Source organism: Balaenoptera physalus (genome assembly GCF_965194825.1).
Source record: "Balaenoptera physalus genome assembly, chromosome: 5".
Lineage (NCBI taxonomy): Eukaryota > Metazoa > Chordata > Mammalia > Artiodactyla > Balaenopteridae > Balaenoptera > Balaenoptera physalus.
In genome coordinates this window covers 133,467,401-133,491,248 of record NC_138884.1, presented here as the reverse complement: position 1 = coordinate 133,491,248, position 23,848 = coordinate 133,467,401, and positions in this window count along the sequence as shown.

The following is a 23,848-nucleotide window of genomic DNA, read 5'->3' as shown; positions in this document are numbered from 1 at the left end:
GTGGCAGCTGATGTGACACTTACTCTGGTGTAGAGGGGATGTTCAGGAAACATTCTTTCAAGGAATGAGGATAAATTTTAACATTGATCATAACTAATGCATATTTTATTGTTTTAATACAGACATACTAATGATCAGTCCAAATAATCTAATTCCTGAAACTGAAACCAAGTAGCAAATTTGTCTCTACATTTCTCTAGAATAACACAACTAAAACATTTTGTTTTCCCCAACTGCTTCCCCCTTCCTGTGCAAGTTGATTCACTAGTTGACTGGTTCAAGTTACATTGTTTTATGCTGGCTTCTCAGTGGCAAGGCATCTTTATATGTTAGCAATGTAGTAACGAGGATAAAACATTTTAATTGTTTTACTGCATTTTAATAAAGACCGGTGCCGCTTTATTTTGGCATTGTTTAATAGAATACCCAAGACTAAGATAATGGGGACATCTAATTGCTCTTTGATGATGGATATTAACCATGCAACTGATATTTCCATTTGACTGCATAGAAATAAACAGAAAATTACAGAATAATAAACAGAATAAACAGAAACAGAAATAAATAAACAGAAAAAGAAAATTAATAAAGAATGGAAAATGTTGGCTGATTGACACTTTTTTTATTCAACTCTTTATGTATTAGATCAGTTAAGGTAATACCCATAGACAGTTGCCTATAGGACCTCTTCTGACGTGTTGAATGTCCTCCTAAGGCAGGGATTATTTCCTCTATTATTTTTTCTAATTACTGTTTCCATTTTTAATTAAAGGGAGAGAAAGCTATGCAGCCCTTCCCTTTATGTCCACACACCGTGAGAGTCATCAGTAGACATAAGTTTGTGGTTTATGGAAAGGAAACAAGAATTTGGAGAGGTCAAATATTTTAAATTGGGTGAAATTTTTTTAATATTAAAAATATAAATTACTGGTCAGAGCTCTTTGGTGTTGGTGGTGGTGTTTCTGCTGTACAAATAAGGAGTGCTGTTCTTCTACTTTACCATTATAATCTCTCCTTCTCCAATTTCTTATGTGGATTTGAGAGTACCCGAAGTGCGATAGGAACCAGTGTGAATAATATTAATCACACTGCATGCATTTAATGTTTAAAATATACAAAGCCACTTCTCACGGATTACTTTTTAGAAGTTCCCTACTTTATCCCTCTGAAGGGTATTAGAGAGCTATTTTTGCCCCAGTAACTGTAAACTGCTTGACAGAAGAGGTACGTCATGATCTCTTTGCATTTTTAGCACCTGGCATAGTTCCTGGAAAATTGTTGGTGCTCAACTGATTTTTTAAAAAAATGAATGGGTGAGCAAATAGCAAATCAAGAAAAATAAACGATTTTTGAAAATTCATAGTTTTAGTAAAAGGCAGGGATAGAAATTGGATCCAGGCTTTCTGACTTCTAAACTATTCTGAATCTGAGAAAACACAATAAACAGTAGCAAACTTCCTGGAACTGAGGAGGCAGAACCCTCTCTACGTCAAAAAGGGGCTGTATGTGCGCTAGGACACATCCTGTTGGGATGGGGAAGGCTGGAACAGTGTAAAGATTATGGACCTGAAAATACAAGTCAGGACAGAGAAGAGTCAAGACTGTGTGAAGCGCAGAGTTAGGCTGGTTTAGTTGTCAGAGATTCTCTGATGCACAATCAGAGTTTGGCGCCTTTTAGTGAGTTAAGAATCTTTATATCAAGCAGAAATTAATTGTTTTTGTTTTTTGTGCTAAAATACACATAACCCATAATTTACCTTTTTAATTGTCTGTTTCCTCAAAAAATTAAACAGTTGTCTTATGATCTAGCAATTCTACTGCTGGATATATACCCCCAAGAAGTGAAGGCAGAGACTCAGACAGGTATTCGTACACCTATGTTCATACCAGCATTATTCACAATGGCCAAAAGGTGGAAGCAACCTAAGTGTCCGTCGATGGATGAATGGATATACAAAATATGGTATATACTACAATGGAATATTATTCAGCCTTAAGAAGGAAGGAAATTCTGACAAGTGCTACAACATGGATGAAACAAACTTGAAGACATTATACCAAGTTAAATAAGTCAATCACAAAAGGACAAATATTGTATGAAATTAATATTAAAAGTCAAAAATGATACATAAATGACTCTTGCAGATGGCCTTATTCTTTTTTTTTTTAGGATTTTATCTTTTTCTAAACATGAAACTCCTTCTCAGCCAATCTATCTTGTTTCAAGCCCCTCTATTCTAGTGTAAGAGAAGATACTAAAGTTATTTATTATGTTGTTTTACAAAAATAACTCCAGACGTGTATCTGAAATGTAGGACTATAGGGGCTATGTAAAATCTAATTCTTGCAAAAAGTTACGCCCCATTTTGAGGGTATATATGTTATCATAGACTTCGATAACTCAATAAACTTTAAACAAACTGAAATAAAAATTCCTTTTTAATTAATTTATTTTGTAAAGTTTAAGTTGTATTTTCTTAGCTGTTGTCAATTACTTATTTATTAGGAAATGTTAAGGAAAAAGAAGAAGCCTAATAAAATACTGTCACAGTATTTTAAAAATTATAAAATATTTTGAGACAAGTTGTTAGAACAATATAAATTGGAGAAAAATTTTAAATGGTAATTATAATTACTTTTAATTTATAACATATAAAGAAAAAAATGGTCTATAATCCTAAACTAGTTAATTCTGTTACAAAATCATAGAAGTTATACAAAAGCATTGTAAGAATGTGAGCAATACAGAAATTTTTGCAATTAAAAGAAATAAAATGTCTGCCTTACTCCAGTTTCTTTACTTTTTATTTCCGTTCATGAAGGGTAATTAATATTAAATTTTGTTACCGTTCTGAAAAGAAATGCTTATGTATTTCCACATGCATTTATGTGTACTCTTCGCCTTCATAACCTTAATATAATGTGGCCCTTTGTCCAAATCAACATGTACAGATCTACTTTATTTTTTTATTATTGGCACACTATCCTAAGGTTTGATTTTGTATAACTGCTCTGCTCATGTGCATTATTTCCATCTCCTTGCCATTACCAGCTTTCTCACATACACTGCAGCTGAAGTGATCTTCTAGAAATTTAAAAAAAAAATTAAAAATTGAAAAAAAAATAGGGCACTATGTAAAATCCAGCAATGACTCCTTATGAGTTTTTAGTATACCTGACAGTGTAAACTTTCTGCTGAATATCTGATGAATGAAATCATCAAAGAGCCTTACACTCAAGGAAGAAAGAAGGAAATGAAAGAGAGGGAAAAAATCTAACTAGTTGCTTTTCCATTTTTCGCTATTTTAAACAATCTTGAATGAGTATATTTATTATATGCATTTAGGCATAATTTTGCAAAGATTTATTTGCAAAGATACATGATATCTTTGCAAGATACATGGTAAAGGAATCTCTACTACTGGAAGTTGGCCTATATAGTCAAAAGTCTGCTCCCAAATATGGCACCCATTTTAAATTTCACCAACAGTGTATATTAATGACTGTTGCCCTATATCCTGACCAATACTGGATATTATAAAGTTTTAAAATTTTTGCTAATATGGAAGGTTATTTTATTTTTTAACAGAATGAGATTGCGCATCTTTTCATATGCTTATTAGGCACCTAATTTGTTTTTTCGTTTTTCCAAAATGTCTCTTTATATCTCTTTAACGTCCCACAACTGACTGCTGCTGTTTTCAATTACGTATATTTTCGCCTTAGAATGCATATGTTTTTGACTTTAACATATATCAAGTGATTAAGCAGTGTACTTTATTTGTTGATGTACTTGGAAATGTGTGTGTGTGTGTAATGCTAAACTGCAACAGTCATTTGGTTAATGTGTGGTATTATTTAATAATCTATATTATCAAATATAGATCTGATAACAGTATGAGGTCATTAGTTTCACCTGGAGAAACTAGCTCGAGAATATACAACCACTTCCAGCCATTCTGACGCAGATGCCTATAGGTATCCCTATGGGAGATGATGGATGAAACCCCTAACCAATATTGGCAGTACAAGACACAGCACATGAGGTTGAGTAAGTAACATCAGCCTCACATACTACAAGCAAATCACTATTTTTATTCTTATAAGTTTTAGCAATATGATGAATAATGCCCTATAAAATTTGTATTGTTTCATTATATTTTAACCTATGTATCTGTTTTTCTAATATAAATTAATTTTTGATATATGAAAAATCCTACTTTTAATTGACAGTAAAAGAACCAACATAAAATTATTCACTGTTAATATTTATTTTTCATATTTATAGATTCTGTGTTTCTACACACTAGAGGTAAATATTACAATGCAGAATAACTTTTCAGGTAATTTTTTTCCCAGTGTTTAAGGGAACAGTAGATAATAATACTGATTATGTAGAATTTTTAATTTTTAAATTTATTTTAATGGAAGAGAGACAATGCCCAGGTATTTTACAAAATGCTAACATTCTCATTCCCTCCCTCCCAAAAAAGATTCTAATATGAACTGGTAACTCATAATGAAAAAATTATTTACATGATTAATATGTAAATGCTGAGATTTAATGAAGTTCCATATTTAGTGCTGTGAGGAAAAAAAATACAAAAACAAGAGGTATATAATAGGGACAAATGTAATTATATACTTTGGTTAACTTTTCCTATGCACAGTAATTTTTGTAAATTTGGTCTTTAATAATCTATTTTTTAAATAAAATACAAATAGAGATATGTTCACTTTTCTGTCACTGAAACCTGAATGTGTGTGCAAAATCAGTATTTTTATTTACGAAAATAGTTTATTTTTTCATTTTTGTTTTTTAAGAGGATTACTTGTTATCCTGATGTTTGTGTTGTTAAGAGCAGAAATCACTAGCTTTTAAATTGTCACTTTTGTTTTATGACATAAATAGAAGGAAGTAATTTGGTTTTTGATATGTGATAAAGAGACATTCCTCTTGGTAACTGAAATTACTTGGAAGTTTAATTTGACTTATTGCCTTTAATTATGATTTGTTTTAATCTAATTAGACTTAAATTACTATACATTTACACTTGCTAAACATGTTCCACTGTGACTACTCATAGTTTTCTGCACTCACACAATCTTAGCTTTAAAAATGAAGCAATTTTTGAAGAAAATAGTATTCATAAAAATACTCAAATATGCATTAATAAAAATACATTTTTATTCAATCTGAAAGCAACAGGTTTTCAAAATTGGGCCAAGAAAAAAGTTTATAATACTTTCTTAAAGAAAACCATTATAAGGATTACATTATATAGCTCAATTTAATAAAAATTATAATATATTATACCCAACCATCTATACATAAGGCAAAACAAAATAGCAAATGTTGAGTGTTGTAGAACCATGTATGTCAGTTGCTACCCCAAATAAAAAAGAACACTTCATTCTTAGTAAGAATCACATACACATTTTAAGAGGAAAACACTTTTAGCACTCCCCTGCTGTGAAAATCAGAAAAATTAGAGAGGGGATTAGTGTATTTTGGTGATGAGAACATAATAACCTGTAGAAGGTGATGTTCAATGTAATCCGATTTTTATCACATTGCGAAAACGACTACTTGCTCAGCATGAACTATAGGCAGACAGCTGTAAGCTTCTGCAGGTTATCTGCACTACCATAATCTTCTGGCTGATCTTCAAAGAGGTTTCCAAGCAGAGTTCAAAATGTAAACCATGAAATTCTCCCTACAATCCAGATTAGAGGTTGAATCTGCACACTAAATCCCAGGTAGGAGGTAATCACAGAGTTGGTGATCACTTAAGATCAAATGGCATGTTGCTTTAAGTAGCTTTCCAGGACTCTCTACAGAGAAGAATGAACATGTGCTTTCACTTCATGCTTTATTTTACAGATTCTACGTGTTTTTAAATTGTTACTCTGACTTTTTCTTTTATGGGTCATAGCTTTTGCAAACTCACGCTTAGTTCTCATCTTGAGCCAAATATCTACCAAGTTCTATATCAGTTACAATGCCTGAAGCTGCAAGTAATACACAAATCAAATTGACTTAAAGAGTGAAGACACGTCTTAACTCATATGACTAGTACTCCAGAAGTAGGCCTTGTTTCAGGATTAGTTGATTCTTCAGTTCAAATATAAAAGTTGGTTTTATCCTAAGGCTGAATGACTTCATGGTTATTGCTGCCAGTGGCATTAGGGTCTGAGCTTCATTCTTCTTTGTGTACAGTGGGAAAAAGTGCGTGGCTTCCCATTGTTATCTTTGAGAAAAAAGTTTCCAGAAATCTCACCATTTCTGAGTGTAACATATTTCTTCTAAAAATAGCTCTTTGCTTGTTTTGAAACTTCTTAACTTCTACTTGGAAGTGAAGGGGAATAAGGCTGACTAATTCTGGGGTGACGTTGCAAATGTTTCCCAATTTTGAACAAACTCTTCAGGGATTCTGATGCTCACAGCAAGGCTGAGTTCATTTCAAATCCATGGTACTGAAGAAACACGACAAAACATTCCAAGCCCCCATCCATGCCTGGTGTGGACCCTGACAAATACATTACTGACGAAAGTAATGGGACCAGATGGCAGGGGCCCCTCCCAGGAGGTATGGACAGAGGACCCCACACACACCTACCAGAAGACGACAGGGTGGCCTCTAGCACACTGGTTAAGAAAGTAAGTGTACAAACACACAAGACGCAGGAACACAGAGGATGTTACACTCCTGCCCTGGGCCAACGCAGACCTGGATTTAATATCATGGAACTGGCTGGGGTTTTCTCATATCTCTTTGGTCAGGATTAGGACACATGCTCATACCTAAGTGAACCAATGACAGGTGTGTTGAGGTATACATTTATCCTTAGATCAATCAAGTTTATCCCCTAAGCTGATATTAATTCTTTAAACTCCACATCAGCTGCTCAGTGGGTGGTGTATAGAATAGATATGGAGGAAGCTGTCTCAGCGTGCACTACTGCCCGGCCCTTTCAGCTCTCCAGCATCCATACAGAGTGGTCTTCCTAGCTGTACAGCTTTAAATGTTCGTTTTTACACAAAATGTTCTCACCCATCTTTTGGGGGGTCATGGTAAGAGCCCTGTGGCTTTTATTTAGTTGAATTTTATTTTTCTTTTTAACCAGATGGTTTTGAATTTAAGTCAAGTGACTTCAGTGCCATTACATCTAGTTCAAGAATGTTTTCAAGTTTGTCTTAAAAAATTTCCCCGGATTTTCTATAATTTTTAACATATACCTACTTTCTTTTTTTTTTTTTTATAAGATTTTTTGATGTGGACCATTTTTAAAGTCTTTATTGAATTTGTTACAATATTGCTTCTGCTTTATGTTTTGGTTTTTTGGCCCCAAGGCATGTGGGATCTTAGCTCCCCGACCAGGGATCGAACCCTCACCCCCTGCACTTGAAGGCGAAGTCCCAACCACTGGACTGCCAGGGAAGTCCCAACACATACCTACTTTTAATTGATGTAACGTTCATCATCACTGATTATTTGGTAACCTGAGTTCCTTATTCTGGATTTGAAAAACTAGAAGATGAACCTAGTTAAATTCTTTTTAACTGATAAATATTAAGTTACTAGATTGTTTGTTTTATCATAAGAACCTGAAACCCAGCACTTTAATTTTTGCTCAAGGGAAAAAAACAACATGCTTTATCAACACAATTTCTATGCTTTTGTCACTATACATCTACTACATATGTCTTTATATATGCAGCATTATATATAGCTTGTTAAAAACTATAATATATTATCTACCCATTTTGATAATTAGTGTATTTTCAATTAACTAGACTTTTCAAGAATTCTGTTAAGGGTGCACATACAGATATCACTATAGTTTTAGAGGCAACCATACTTAAGGACAGCAAACTTTTTAAAAATTTAATTTCTAGAATGAAGGAAAGAGGCCCCCCACTTAGGGATATATACTAAAGAGCTATCTGGCAGGAGCAAGCAGTGGTTTCAAATGGTTCAGTTGGTAAAAGAACATAGTTCATACCCACGGATGTATGGCAACCTTAAAATTAGGTAATCAAGACTATTAGTTCATTTGAGAGCATATTTTCACAACATAACATTTTTATATGTATTATATTTATATTTATGACTAAATGTCCTGAAGATGATTATTGTTAAAACTATTGTATCTTAAATTCATTGGTTAATTGTACTATTTCCATGAACTTTCTGTGTAAACCTTTTGTGCTTTTGCCTAATTGGATTGTAATGCTTTTCTTTTCAATTTGTATGAGTAATTTACATATTAAGGATATTAAATGTGTCACATGTTGGAAAAAAATAAATCCAATTAGAAACATTAATACTAAATTGTTAAATGTGAAAATATATAATTTAAAACTTCCATATATAAAAAATAAACTGAGAATTCTAATCTTCATAAACATAGCACAATGACACAAATCAGATTTAAAAATATATTACGCAACAAATTTAAAGTTAAAAATGTATTATATATTGAATGTATTATGATATTATAAAAACACTTCAAAACCTCAAACAACTTTAAAAAACATCAATGGTTATGGTATTTTTTGTACCATACGTCTGGTGCAAAACTAATCTATTTCAGTATCTGAAAATTCATCTGTTAATTTCAGGCAACCTACTGACTGGCTTAAGAATAAGCATAATGAATGACAAATCTTTTTCAAAAGTCAAACTGTATACACATAGAAAACACTCAGATGAAGCTAATCTTTTTCCTTAAAACACTATAAAAGCACAGATACATTTTTTAAAGGGTCACTTCCTGTAAAAGTTTAGTCTTTTATTGTTCAGGCAAATCAAATCATGTTGTAATGATGTAGATTTAAAGCAGCTTAGGGATAGAAGCCTGTATTTTGACACTGAATGGTTTAAGTCTAATACTTAAATTATATTCTCAGTGTTATTTTTAACATGCTTCTTGTTGTGGGTTCTTTCTCTTCTTTTTAAAAACAAATTAGTCATGAGTTATAATTATATCTCTTAGTGTAATTAATGTAAATATGGTATGTGGAAGAATCTGAGAGGGATGCCAGAAAATGCCTTCAAAATTAAACGTGGCAAAATACCAAGGGTATATGATTGCAGGGTGATTTCTATAACGCTCCTCCATCCCCTTCATCCCAAAGGTCAAATTGTGTTCGGATTACTGCAATGTTTTTAGTATACATTTCAGGAAACTATTTTTCAAATCTAAATTCAAGATTTCTATACTCCTCAAATTAATACATAATGCTTAGATCTGCAGAAATGGACCTTCAAAAGTTAGGAGTAAGGCTCTTTACTTCTCAGATAACAGTCTTCTTAAGGATTATGTACCTGTCCTCAAGAATTCAAGTTTATTGGAGATTCAGAACGAACTTGCCATTCTACCATCCTTATTATTTCACGTGTTTTTTAGGAAAGAATACCTGAAATTGGAGACTTAAAAATATTATTTACATATACTGAATAAATCTTTATCACTGCATTAAGGCCCCCTCCACAATCTGGCCACCTGTTGCGTTTTCACTTCATCTGCTACCACAATGTCCTTAACTCTGTTTCAGCAACCCTGGTCACCCGGCTCTTCCCTCAAACACTCCAGGCACGCCTGTCTCAGGAGCAGATTTCCACACCCCTCATTTCTTCACCTTTTCCAGTATATAAATAAATAGTTGTTTCAACTCTTTTTCTTGGACCATTAAGGGAAGCAAACCCCAAATTACTTTGAACTTTAAACTCAGTATGCTCAGCACTCAAGGTTAGTTGTGAGTCAACCAGACTTTTATATTCATTCATTCACTATACAATTATTTACTGAACAATCATTGTATGCCATACATTGGTTTAAGTGTTGGAGTGAAGTGATGAATAAAACAGATGAAAATCCCTGTACTTATGAAGCTTGTAATCTGGTGGGTGCGGGAATACACACCTAAAAAAATACTTATATAAATGCAAAGAGGAAAAATAAAGCAAGAAGGAAGACACAAAGTGTGTGGTGCGTGTGTGTGTGTGTGTGTGCGTGTGTGTGTGTGTGTGAGAGAGATGCATTGCAACTTAGACATGGCAACCAGGAAAAACCTCACTAAGAATGTGGCATTTGAGTAAACGTCTAGAAAGGTGAGGGAATGAGGAGTGTGGATATCTATCCTTGAGGCCTGGAGTGATTGAAGGAAAAGCCAGGTGACCAGAGTTGCTGAGGCAGAGGTAATGAGGTTGTGGTGGGACATGACGTCAGAGGCCATAGACAGCCAGATCACGGAGGGACTAAGGTCGTGATAAAGATTTATTCAGTTTAGGAGGGCCCTGACTCCTCTGTTAAAGGATCACTCTTGTTTTCTTGTCAAAATCAGACTGAAGTGGGGCAAAGGCTGAAGCAGAGACAGAGATGCAAGGTTATTGCAGTTACCCAAGGGACTAATGATGGTGGTGTGGAAAACACGATGGTAGCAGGGGAGGTGTTTAGAAGTAGTTCTAAGTATATTTTTAAAATAGAATTGATAAATCAAATATTGGGAATGAAAATGTATATTTATAGTTTTGGGGGGATGGTATACCATTAGAATTGGAGAGGGACAAAAAATAAAAGCTGATATTTCAGGATATAGAAGGAACACTGGACTAGGGTTTTATAGACACATATCCTAGTAGCTCTTGTGTCTTTAACTAGCTTCGAGACTTGAGCAAAGTTCTTTAAGCTTTCAGGGCCTTGGTTTAACCAGCAAAATGGGGTTAGGTGATAAAACCGTCCAAATTGTACCACTGACAATTTTTGTATATAAATTTTTATTGAAACAAATCCATGCTCAGTTGTTAACTTCTTGTCATTGGCTGCTTTTGCATTACAATAGCAGAGTCAAGAAATTGCACAGAGACCGTGGAGCTTGCAAAGCCTAAAATATTTACTATCTGGCCCTTTACAGAAAAAGTTTTCTGATTCCTGGACTAGATAATAAAAATTGCTATTCTATGAATTCAATGAAGAGAGAGCATAAATATTTGGGATTTTGAGTAGTTTCTCTATTTAATATTGCAAAAGGCCTATAAAAGCTACATATTTTATATGCAATTAATCAAGTAAAATCAAATCATAAGTAAGAGGTGGCCAGATTACAGTTCCGAAAAGATGTGTGATTCTTTACCATTAACAGTGTATCCTAATGACAACCTGTTTCTAAATTTACTGGCATGAAGAGATAATCAGAGTTTGTGGTCAAATGAAAGAACAGGTTTTATATATATATACATATATATATACATATATATATATGTATATATATATATACACACTCACAAACATACACTTCTTCATTTTGTTAAATTAGTCATTTGTTTATTCATTCATTCATTCACTCCTCATCTATTCATTTATTCATACCACATTCATTTATTTATATACATGTGCTTAGATACAAGTCTGGAATGACATATTTTGCAATGTTAAAGTATAATTATTGTTGACTTTAATATTTTTACTTATTTCTTAAAAATGAAAGCAATACATGCAAAGATTAAAATAAAAGCCTAGTGAACACATTCTATGTCCCTGAATCCTCTATTGATCTAGAGCTATAAAGAGAAGGTGAAGGCTAAAGGCCAAGCAATATGAGAGGCAGACTATAGTGCTGGATTATCTAGTAATTAATACTACTTTTATGGACTGCTTTGGTCTGTTCCAGGTAGCATTTAAGTACACATACTTCACAAAGAAAAGAAACTAACAGATGAAAAGAGAATGGAAAAGGCAAAATTCCTTCTCACAATTTTGCCCTTGGCACCTTATAAATAACACATGAAGCTTAGCTGATTTTTAAGCATGGCTTTCCCATTAGAGGCCTTTGCTCCTTAGTCTTTCATTTATTTTCCCTTAAGTTTCACATGTAATTTAAAAACAATATAACTTTTTGAACTTTGTATTAATAAAATTGTAAATTATTTTTTTTCTTTTTGTGCGATCCTTCTAAATAAGCAGGCATCCCTTACTGTTGAAAACAAAACAAACCTCATGTCAAAACCTTTCAAAAAACAAAATGAGAATGCTTTCATTGACATATTGGACTCAGCATTGAGCAAATGTGAATGAACAGTCTCTTCCCTCCAATCCAAGTATTTATGTTCCTGAATACAGCAAAGAAAGCTAGCTCCCAAATTCCTGTTTCTACACGTTTAGGAAACTAAACAATGGTGAATAAAATTAGAAAGACACTGTAAGATGTAAAGCAGAATGGTAACTCAGTTAAAGTTTTTCACAGACATGGAAAGGAAACAATAAAAAAAAGGAGATACCTAGGAATAAACCTACTAAGGAGATGAAAGACCTGTACTCAGAAAACTATAAGACACTGATGAAAGAAACTGAAGATGACACAAACAGATGGAAAGATATATTGTGTTCATGGATTGGAAGAATTAATATTGTTAAAATGACCATACTACCCAAGGCAATCTACAGAGTCAGTGCAATCCCTATCAAAATACCAAAGGCATTTTTCACAGAACTAGAACAAATAATTTTAAAATTTGTATGGATACACAAAATACCCTGAATAGCCAAAACAATCTTGAGAAAGAAGAACAGAGATGGAGGAATCACACTCCCTGACTTCCAACTATACTACAAAACTACAGTAATCAAAGCAGTATGGTACTGGCACAAAATCAGACATACAGATCAATGGAGCAGAATAGAGAGCCCAGAAATAAACCCACACACTTATGGTTAACTGATCTACGACAAAGGAGGCAAGAATATACAATGGAGAAAAGACAGTCTCTTCAATAAGTGGTACTGGGAAAACTGGACAGCTACATGTAAAAGAATGAAATTATCAATATAACATTCTCTAACATCATATACAAAAATAAACGCAAAATGGATTAAAGACCTAAATGTAAGATGGAAACCATAAAACTCTTAGAAGACAACATAGGGAGAACACTTTTTGACATAAATCATAGCAATGTTTTTTTGGATCTGTCTCCTAAAGCAAAGGAAGTAAGAGCAAAAATAAACAAATGGGACCTAATTAAACTTAAAAGCTTTTGCACAGAAAAGGAAACCATAAACAAAACAAAAAGACAACCTACTGAATGGGAGAAAATATTTGCAAATGATGTGACTGATAAGGGATTAATATCCAACATATAGAAACAGCTCATACAACTTGACATTAAATAAACAAAGAACCCGATTTAAAAAAGGACAAAGACCTGAATGGACATTTTTCCAAAGAGGACATACAGATGGCCAATAGGCACATGAAAAGAAGCTCAATATTGTTAGTCATCAGAGAAATGCAAATCAAAACCATAATGATATCACCTCACACCTGCCAGAATGGCTATCATCAAAAAGAACACAAATAACAAATACTGGTGAGGATGTGGAGAAAAGGGAACCCTCATACACTGGAGGAAATGTAAATTGGTACAGCAACTGTGGAAAACAGTATGGAGGTTTCTCAGAAAACTAAAAATAGAGCTACCACATGACACAGTAATTCCATTTTAAACTTATCAAATTTTGCTAACTTAGAGGTTAATTTTAATGTTTTAAGTCTGAGAGTATTTGCTGTAAATGGCTTCTACAGATAGGTCTACATCCAAATGGGGACTCTCTGTGCACTGTTTTCCACCTTTTATATTAAAAAAGATATTCATATAAGAGTAAATGTTTGTCTACATTTTTCTTAATTTCTGAGTTTCTGTTCTCATTAAAAAGATCTCTCCCACATCTGATAACCTTGTTAACTTGTATAAATTCTAGGATTTTCTTTTTCTTTTTAAAAAACATTTGTGACATTAATCAATACATTGAAGACACTAAAGATACATAAACTAGCCTTTGGTGTCTAATTTGTGTTTTATTTTTCCTTCTTAGATTTTCTCTTATTCCTTATCTTACCTTGAGAAATTGGATTCCAATTAGTCTGTGAGAGTCCACCTTGGTTAAAATAGTTCATTGTTAGATAATTCTGTCTTGTTTATTTACTTGATTGGTGCTGAAAATTTTATTTATCATTGCATTTTTTATGAAGAATTGAGTTTGTATTTACTCTTCAATTATTGGGCTTTTTGAGTTACAGTCCTTTTTCTTCATAATCAACTGATAGACTCTTACTCTCTTCTGGCTTTTATCTTACTATGATTTGGATGAGAATTCTGATGCCAGCCTAATGCTTTTTGTCTCTTTTTTTTTTTTTTTTTAATTCTTTTTCTCTTGATGGTAATTTTTCTATATGTCTGGAAACTTGTAAATGTCTCTTTATCTTAGGTTTAGGACTTTATTCCTAGGTTTTACCATTAGTGCAGTTAAGGAACTTAGTGAAACGTTTAATCAGCAGATCCAAGTTCCTCAGATCAAATACATTGTCTTCTATTATTTGTCTGATTATTTCTTCTCCTCCATTTCTTCATTTTACTTCTTCTAGAATTCCTATTACTCATATTAACTCTCTTAAATCTCTGTTCCACATTGCTTGCATTTTTTGGGCATTATTTCAATCTAGTTATATTTTATCTTATGCTTTGTGGTACTTATTTCACTTGATTTTCCATGCCACTAGTTTAGATCTCAGTGGAAACTTCTCTCTTTCATCAGGTGATTTGTTTAGAAGATCATGTTTTAAAAATTATTATTTCTTTAATCTATAGACTATTTTTCCCTACATTTGAATTACCTCATTTTTCTATTTTTTTTTTTCCATTTCCATTTGTCTCTCTGGGTTGCTCTATTTTTGTGTGTGTGTGTGTTTTGTTTTTTTTTTTTTGACTGTGTCAGTTATTAAGATATTGCATTTCAGCTCCCAAACTACCCCCTTCAATTCAACTAACTACATTCTGCTTTGTCAGCCACTCCCCTTAAGGTTTTGTCAATAGGGGGTGCTAGAGAGAGAGAGAGAGAGTCAGTAAGGCAGGCGGACTAAGAAGGGACTTGTTATTTTCTGTTTTCTTCCTGCGGGCTTCCTATTGCTTTCTGAGTTTCTTTTTCCTGTGCCACCCTAGTGATGCTTCATCACCCTGGTAGCAGCTGTGTTCACCCATAGCGGCAGTTGAATCTTGTTTGTAGTCTTTCCAACTATGACAAGACCAGCTTGTCAGCATGCCTCAGATACACCAGAGCCAGACAGCGGACACCCCCTCCTTAGAAGTCTGGGTCCCAGCCCCATGGGACCCCTTCTCCAGCTCAAAGATGTCATGACCAGTGGAACAGGACTCTCCCTCAGAGGTCTGAATTTTAGCTCTGTGGGGCCTCTCCTCCAAGGTTTAATATTTCTAAGTGCTTTCTTTCCCCCCCAGCCTTATGGGTAGGACCTGATCCTTGAATTTGCTACTTCCATGAAACCTCAGAGTTCTCCTTTTGACTTTCACTTACCTAATTAACATTGTTTTTATACACCATTAACCATTCTTTATTTCACATTCTCTCTGTTGAAACAATCGGTATGATCTCTGTCTCCTAACTGGACCCTGATTGAGATACTGACTGATCATTCTGTTTCCTGGGGTTCCTTAAATGGCTGGGTTTTTTCCTTTGTTAACCCACAGAGTATGAGAGCTAGTTGTTGGAAGACTATAAATGGCACTAGTCCTGTAGGTAGCTGAAACCACTCCCTTTTAGGCTGGAAGTGTACAGGCAAGAAGTTTGCTGGTGCTACTGCTAAGGTACTGAGAAGAAGGATCTCTGCTCCCCAGGCTCCCAACGCTGTCTCAGCCCAAACGACAGGAAAGGTTGGATCTTTCCAGGATGTACTTCTTTCTGATATTTGTCTAGGATCCTTCTAAAGCTGGCCTCCAGGGTCTCAGTCAGTCCCATAAAGGATAAAGCACCATATTAATTATTAGTTATCACCTGGAGAACTTCAAATTCAGAGTCTCATATTTCTAACAGTTCACAGGCCCTAGCAGCAATTTGACTAAGGAGATGCAGATAAAGTGGGAGTACAGGGAAAGGGCTCTGCATATTTTTCACATTTATGGGAGACCGAGTTTTCAAATAAAAACTTAATCGTTACTAATTATTTTGCCAAGTGATTCTTTTAAAGACAATACATTTTATATTTGATCTTTTTTTCCAAAGTTGATATATTCTCAGATGAAAGAAAACATTCCCAACATCAATTAGAAGATACAATTTTTGTTTATAATATTACAATTAAACAAGTACATTAACCTTAACATAATTTTATAATAGTGTTTGCTTTTAGAAAATAACTTTAAAGATTAATTTTAAAAATCATTTTTTTAAAATCATTTTTATATGTTACTTTGTACATAGGTTTTGAATAATGCTTAAGAAATTTTCTTCTGACCTAAAATGGCCATTTGTTAGATTATTCTCTTAATGTGGTTGTAATCATTGTCTTAGTCCACTATGGTCCAATTATATGTGTAGTTTTCATTAATCTCTCGTAAATGCGTCCCCCATATCATAAAAGTGTGACAACCTGAAAGACTGCAGTAGATTAGCTCCAATATTTCATCAAAATTGGGAGGAAGAGGAGAAGCCTAGAAACAAAATCTTTAAATAAGTGTCATAGAAATCACAGAGCAGTCATATCATCTTTATATTTAAAGAGCAACACACTGAATCTTGATGTGTTGGGGTGAATTTCCTTTCTCTCTTATCTAGATTGTCATTTTCTCAAAAAAAAAAATCATTTGGATGATAAAATTCAGGTGAATCGTGGCACTACAATGAGGGTCATTGCACATTCAATTAAAGTTTGGCAGGAGTAGTTAATAAAAAATTTCACTAAGGCAGAGTGACTTTCCTGCTTAAAATGGAACAAGAACAAGAAGTAGCTGAAATTAATTTCACGTGAAGTCGTCTTGATGAACATTGAAAATCAGTGGGCTGAACATATTCTGCCCTCAAACATGAATGAAGTAGAGAGCATCTATTTTCTCCTTCAATGACTGTGACTGCTCGGTGAGTCATATACTCTACTCACTGGAAGTAGTTTCATTAACTTCTATTTCTTAATTACCTAGAGAAGTATTCAAATGTCATCACAATCAATCAATCAGTGAATCAGTATCTTCTCTCTTAGCTGTTGTGGGAAATGCAGAGAAACTTGACATGACCCTTTCCTTTCAGAAACTTACAAGATAATAATCTAATAATAATCATAATTATCTTTTGTTTAGAGGTTGTTATGTGCCAGATACTAGATGTAATATCTAATTTGATTTTATAACATTCCTATGAAGTCAGTTTTATTAGTTCTGCTTGGTGGATGATGAAACTGAGACTAAAAATTACCTTACTCAAAGTCACACATCTAGAAATTTTCAGAGCTGGAATGCAAATGCATAATGGCTGGATTCCAAGAGGGGAGCTCTGTTGTACAAGGTTAAGATCCTTAACCTTGGATAGGAATTCCCATTAAGGAACTAAGAATGAGATCTAAGTACCTTCTGAAGAAATATCCCATGGTGCAGTGCTTTTTTAAAAATTTTATTTTATTATCATTTTTTTTATACAGCAGGTTGTTATTAGTTATCTATTTTATACATATTAGTGTATACATGTCAATCCCAATCTCCCAGTTCATCCCACCACCTCCCACATTTCCCCCTTGGCGTCCATACATTTGTTCTCTACGTCTGTGTCTCTATTTCTGCCTTGCAAACCAGTTCTTCTGTACCATTTTTCTAGATTCCACATATATGCGTTAATATATGATATTTGTTTTTCTCTTTCTGACTTATTTCACTCTGTATGATAGTCTCTAGGTCCATCCACATCTCTAGGTCCATCCACGTCTCTACAAATGACCCAATTTCATTCCTTTTTGTGGCTGAGTAATATTCCATCATATATATATACCACATCTTCTTTATCCATTCATCTGTCGATGGACATTTAGGTTGCTTCCATGACCTGACTATTGTAAATAGTGCTGCAATGAATATTGGGGTGCATGTGTCTTTTTGAATTATGGTTTTCTCTGGGTGTATGCCCAGTAGTGGGATTGCTGGGTCATATGGTAATTCTATTTTTAGTTTTTTAAGGAACCTCCATACTGTTCTCCATAGTGGCTGTATCAATTTACATTCCCACCAGCATTGCAAGAGGGTTCCCGGTGCAGTGCTTCTTGAAATTTAATATGTTTAACTTAGGGACGTTGTTAAAATAAAGATTTTTATTCAGTAGCTCTGAGTGGAGCCTGAGGTTCTGCCTTTCTAATCTACTCTGCAGTGATCATAACACTTTTAGTCAGAAGACTATACTGAGTAATAAGGCTCTAGGGAACTCTGATCAAAGAAGAGCAAGACACAGGGTAAAAATAATAAACTTCAACTTCATGATGTTATCAGTCAGTTAATTTTTACAAGCTTATGAAATAATAGCTGTGATTTCAAAGAGTCATATATTTATTAAGAAACAACAAAAATTTTATTTATAAATAAAAATGTCAAGATCACCTGAACTTCTGCTTCTCGTCAAGAAGGAGTAGCAGGGACCTGATTTACCTTCCTGCCTGAACTAACTAAAACTTCATTGACGTTCTCACCTGTTTATCCATTCTTCTCCAGAGATCAGAGGGCATCTTCATGACCATACTTTGATCTCTTTATCAGGTAGGTTGCTTATCTTCATTTCGTTAAGGTCTTTATCTGGGGATTTGTCTTGTTCTTTGGTTTGAAACATACTCCTTTATCACCTCATTTTGCCTGACTCTGAGTTTATATGAATTAGGCAAAACAGCCACTCCTACCAGTCTTGAAGGTGTGGTTTTGTGTAGGAGATGATCTATGGGTCCCACAAGTGCAATCTCCCCTGGTCTCCAGAGCCTGGTGCTCAAGGGGCATCCCTCATGTGAACTGCTGCCCTCACCAGCTGTGGCAGGGCCGAGGCTGCTGTGTAGGGACCGCAGGGTCTGGTGTACTCACCATCCCGGTCATGGCACAGCTGACGTGCAGGGTGTACAGCATGCAGATCACACCCACTGGTGCTGATAGGCACCAGCGTTCTGGTCCTCAGAGAAAGTCACTGTGGAAAGTCTTCAGAAGCCACTTTAGGATTAGTAAGTGGGTTGCCCTCACTTATGATCAAGGCGCTTTTCAAACTGTTGCTTTTTCGAGAGGTCTCAGAGGGAGTGGCTCTGTGCACAGGCTTTTTAAAAGTAAGTTCTCTCCACCTAGAGGGGTGGGATAGGGAGGGTGGGAGGGAGACGCAAGAGGGAGGGGATATGGGGATGTATGTATATGTATAGCTGATTCACTTTGTTATACAGCAGAAACTAACACACCACTGTAAAGCAATTATACTCCAATAAAGAAGTTAAAAAAAAAAAAGTAAGTTCTCTGATGCCTACAGTTCTGTGGTTCCTTTGGACTGAATCCCTATTGATTTTCAAAACCAGATACTTTGGGGGCTCCTCTTTCTGATGCTGGACCAGGCTGAGGTGACTGATGTGAGGCACAGCCCATTCACTCCTTCAGCGAAAGTTCCATACTTTGGGGATCCCCTCCTGATTGTGGGGCACCGTGCCTGGGGTAGGGCTCTGGGTGAGATCAAGTCTCTGCCTCTCTTCCCATCTCAATGAGTCTCTTTTATCTTTTGTTATGGAGTCACTGTTCACCTCGTTCTCAGCTCCTTTTTAGAGGAAAATTATTCCATGTGTAGCTGTAAATTTGTTGTGTTCACGAGAGGAGGTGAGTTCAGGGAATTCCTATGCTGCCGTCTTGAACTCTTCCCCTCAAAATTCAATTTTTCTTTACTTAGAGTGACATTAAATAGCAAAAACCAACCAGCCAGCCAACCAACCAAACAAACCAAACAACCCCACCATGACAAGCTAAGACAGAGACAACAGAGGAAAAGAAAAAGCTTTATATTTTAGTACTTTTGAGAGAAACATTTCTCTGCTTTCTGAACAAAGGAATTGTTTTGTACATTTTCATTTTGTACTGGGTCCTGCAAATTAGGTAGCTGGTCCTAAAGCCAATCAGTGGTGGCTCAGGGATAATGGGGCAGAAAGAACAGTGGAGGGAGAGATCTCAAAGGGGCATGAGAAAACCTTTGGGACTCGTAGAGTATATTTATTATTTTAATTGTGGTGGTAATTTCACGAGGGCACACAAATAGTAAAGCTTATATAAGTTTACACTTTAAACATGTATAGTTTATTGAAAATCAGTTTTACCTCAAAAAAGATGTTAAAAAACATTGCTATCATATATTTTAGTTTTTGAGAAAAATAAAAAATTTAAAACCCTAAGTCACGAAGAACTTACGCATATTAATTGTATTTATTTTTGAAGCTAAAAGAAAACATATGGTGTATAATTGAGGACTAAATATCCAAGACTTCTGAATAAAATGTTTACAAAAATGTCATATTTTTCTTTTCATAAAAAATATGATTTAGATAATTTGATTAACAACATTTCCAACTTATCTGAAACTTACAAAATGGCATTGAGTATATCACATATATCCAATTGAAATACCCAAATTACACCAAAAAGTCTCAAACTCATTAAAAATAATTAAAATAATGAAGCCCTCTGCTGATTTTGTCAAATTTGAGATAACAATTCAAATATTTTAAAATATAATAGCACAGGCTAAAGTTTTCCATAAACCTGTTGAATTAAAGAAGGCATAGATGTTTGAAGTTTCCTTTCTTCATTCAACATTACAAACACCATCTCTTAAACATTTCCTCTTCAGAAGAGGAAGATGGCCTAATACATGGTTCCCAAACTTTTTACCATCAGTGACTCTTTAATTATTTTGTTTTCCCACATATACTCCATATGTTGAAAGATCTGGTCTACCTAATAAAATGCCTTTATTTGATTAAATTTTGTTTCCTCATTTTTCTTTTTCAAAGACAAATCTTTTTACTGTCAATCTAGTCTTCTATTATTATGACAAACATCCTGTGCTGATGTAACTCCAGAAAAATAATAAAAATAAAAGATTACTACTTCTATTAGATTTTCAAGGCAGCTGGCAAATGCGTTTTGGAAATACTGAAGATGATTTAGCCTGAATCCTTGTCTTCTATATATCAGAAGGATGAGTCTTTCAGCTTCTCCTATCTTTATAACAATGGAAATTACAAGAAAGACTGAGAGAATACAGGAAAAAAGAGTAAATTATTGGAAATAATTTTTCCTTGAGGAAGAATACTTGACTGGTGACTAATGAAAGCCAAAAGATTTTCTGGTACAAATAACCATGCAAATTCTCCTATTCTCCTATGCAACACTCATACAATTTGATTCAGGAAAAGGGCAGAACAAATGAATGGCAGTTCATGTCCCATTTAGGTCATTTCCCATATAATCTGCTATTCTTTAGGCCATGAGAGTGGTGCTGTTTAGGAGCTAGGTTGGTATCCAGAATAACAGGATAACTTTGTCTTGTTCACACTGTTTTAAAAATGTATAGAAAGGAAGAAAGTTAGAAATCCCTTCAGATACCACAAAAACAACTTCATTCTGATATTTCTAACTAGTTATTAATTGGCTGTTGAAGAAGAACTATCACCTGTCAGATATTTTAAGCTTATACATATAGACTCATACTACATTTACCATTATCTATCTATCTGTCATCTATCCATCTATCTATATCTATCTATTTTTCTATCTATCTAATCTATCTAATTATCCATTTTAATTAAGTTGGAATTTTACTTTTCAGTCCTCTCAGAACTTTGCTTGGTTATTTGAAATCTCTGGCTAGATAGTGCACTATTTTTCTCAATGACTGATAAATCACACAAGGTCTTTTATGCAGCCCTATTTTTCTGCCCCTCTGAAAGATACGCCGTGTGCATGCAGGTTTTTTTCTCCTGAAGCTAGTAAGCCTAAAGATAGATGTTATTTTGTACTACTTCAAAACTGAAAAAAAAATATTGATCCAAAATTCAATGTTATTTATTGTGATCTCAATTCAACTTTCAGAAGTTTTCTGTAATATTTGTGGGTGTATGTGTGAGTTTTCTCCTGTAATTCATAAAAGAGCTATTTACTCTTAACAAAAAGTTGCCAGGCTCAGCTTTCTTATGGCTATTCAACTGATACCTTTCATACCACTGCTCTAATTTATTAAGGATGAGAGATAACCCCATGACTCAGACCTTAAATTTTTTTTTCATTAAAGATAAAGAATAAATGAAACTAAGGTCATAAACCAAGTTCCTATTCTATAGCATTATTTCTCAACCTGCTTCATGAGAAATTCATCTTGATTGTATAGATAAGTGGAATTGCATTAAGCATTCCCTTTTCACTAAGTTTTATCAAAAATGTCCAATTAATGTTTTGAATTACATCATATGCAAATAACACCAGAGTACTTGATAAGAAGTTAAAAAATAAAGGCTGTTGGTTAGAAGTGCTGTTTGTGCTAAATAGAAAAGAGATGCCAAGGTTTGGTGAAGGTTTAATCTGAAATATTGCTTCAATTTCTCCATCTTTCCCAACACAATCAAAATCCTATAACCCTAAATTATTTTAATTAAAAGAAGTGATAGAAACATTATTTTGTGATCTTTTCATCACACAGTGAAATAATAGGCAGCACAAAAAATGCAGGTTTCATTGGTATAGGCAAGAAATCCTTTTTATTTCTAAATAAACTCTTTGAGCATCAGATTGATAATAACCATTGGTTAGGACCATTGTGGAGAAGTGTAGAGGAGAACTGAAAAATATCTAATTTACATACTGCTATAGATGACAGGTTCCTAAAAAGAATCCCCACAAAGGATCATCCAACGTCTCTGTGTGGAATGCTTCCAGTCAGGGGGCCAGTTTTACCTTAAAAAGTAAATCTTTGAAAGTTTTTATTCTGAAAATGTTATTAAATGAAAAATGTACTTGACATTCATTAATGTTTTCATAATCACATTAATGGTATTTAAGGCAGGTGAACAGCTTTTGTCTTAGCACCTTAAAAAGGATCAAGGTTTTGGTTTAGAATTACCAAAACAATTTCTCAATTTCTATAATTTTACATAACAGAAGGCCATGGAATAATAGATTTTGATAAAAATGCATTATATAGATTTATTTAGATTGTCCCATGTTTTAGAGAGTTTGGTAGTTGTGATTCTGGTTTCTTAAAATTGAGGTATAATATGTACACAGTAAAATTCACTCTTTTTTATATATAGTTCCATGAGTTTTGATAAATACATACAGTCATGTAACCATCACCAAAATCAAGATAGAGAAAGATTCCATTCACTCCACAATTCCCCTCTTGCTTCCCACCCACCTTCAGACCTTGGCAACCACTGATCAGTTTTATGTCATTATAGGTTTGCCTTTCCCAAAATGTCATGGAATTGCTATCATTCAGTATGTAGCCTTTTGAATCTGGCTTCTTTTTCTTAATATAATGCATTTGATGTTCATCCACACTGTTGTGTGCACTAACAGTTTGTTCCTTTTTACTGCCTAGTGGTGTTGCATTGTACAGATGTACCATAGGTTGTTTATCAACTCATAAGTTGAAGTACATTTGGGTTGTTCTGAGTTTTGGGCAATTATGAATAAAGATTTTCATGTGAACATAAGTTCACATACAGATTTTCATGTGAACATACGTTTTGATTTCACTGGGTAAATATCTAAGAATAATATTACTGGGTCATATGATAATGGCCTATTTAATTTTAAAAGAAACTGCTGAAGTGGCTGTACAATTTTGCATTCCAAACAGAGCAATGTAATGCTTTTCATCCTTTCCAGTACACTTAGTACTGTCAGTGTCTTTTTTTCCCTTTTTTCTCTTTTTTTAACCATTCTAATAGGTGTGTAGTGGTATATTCTTGTGGTTTTCATTTTCATTTCCCAGTGACTAATAACGTTGAGTGTCT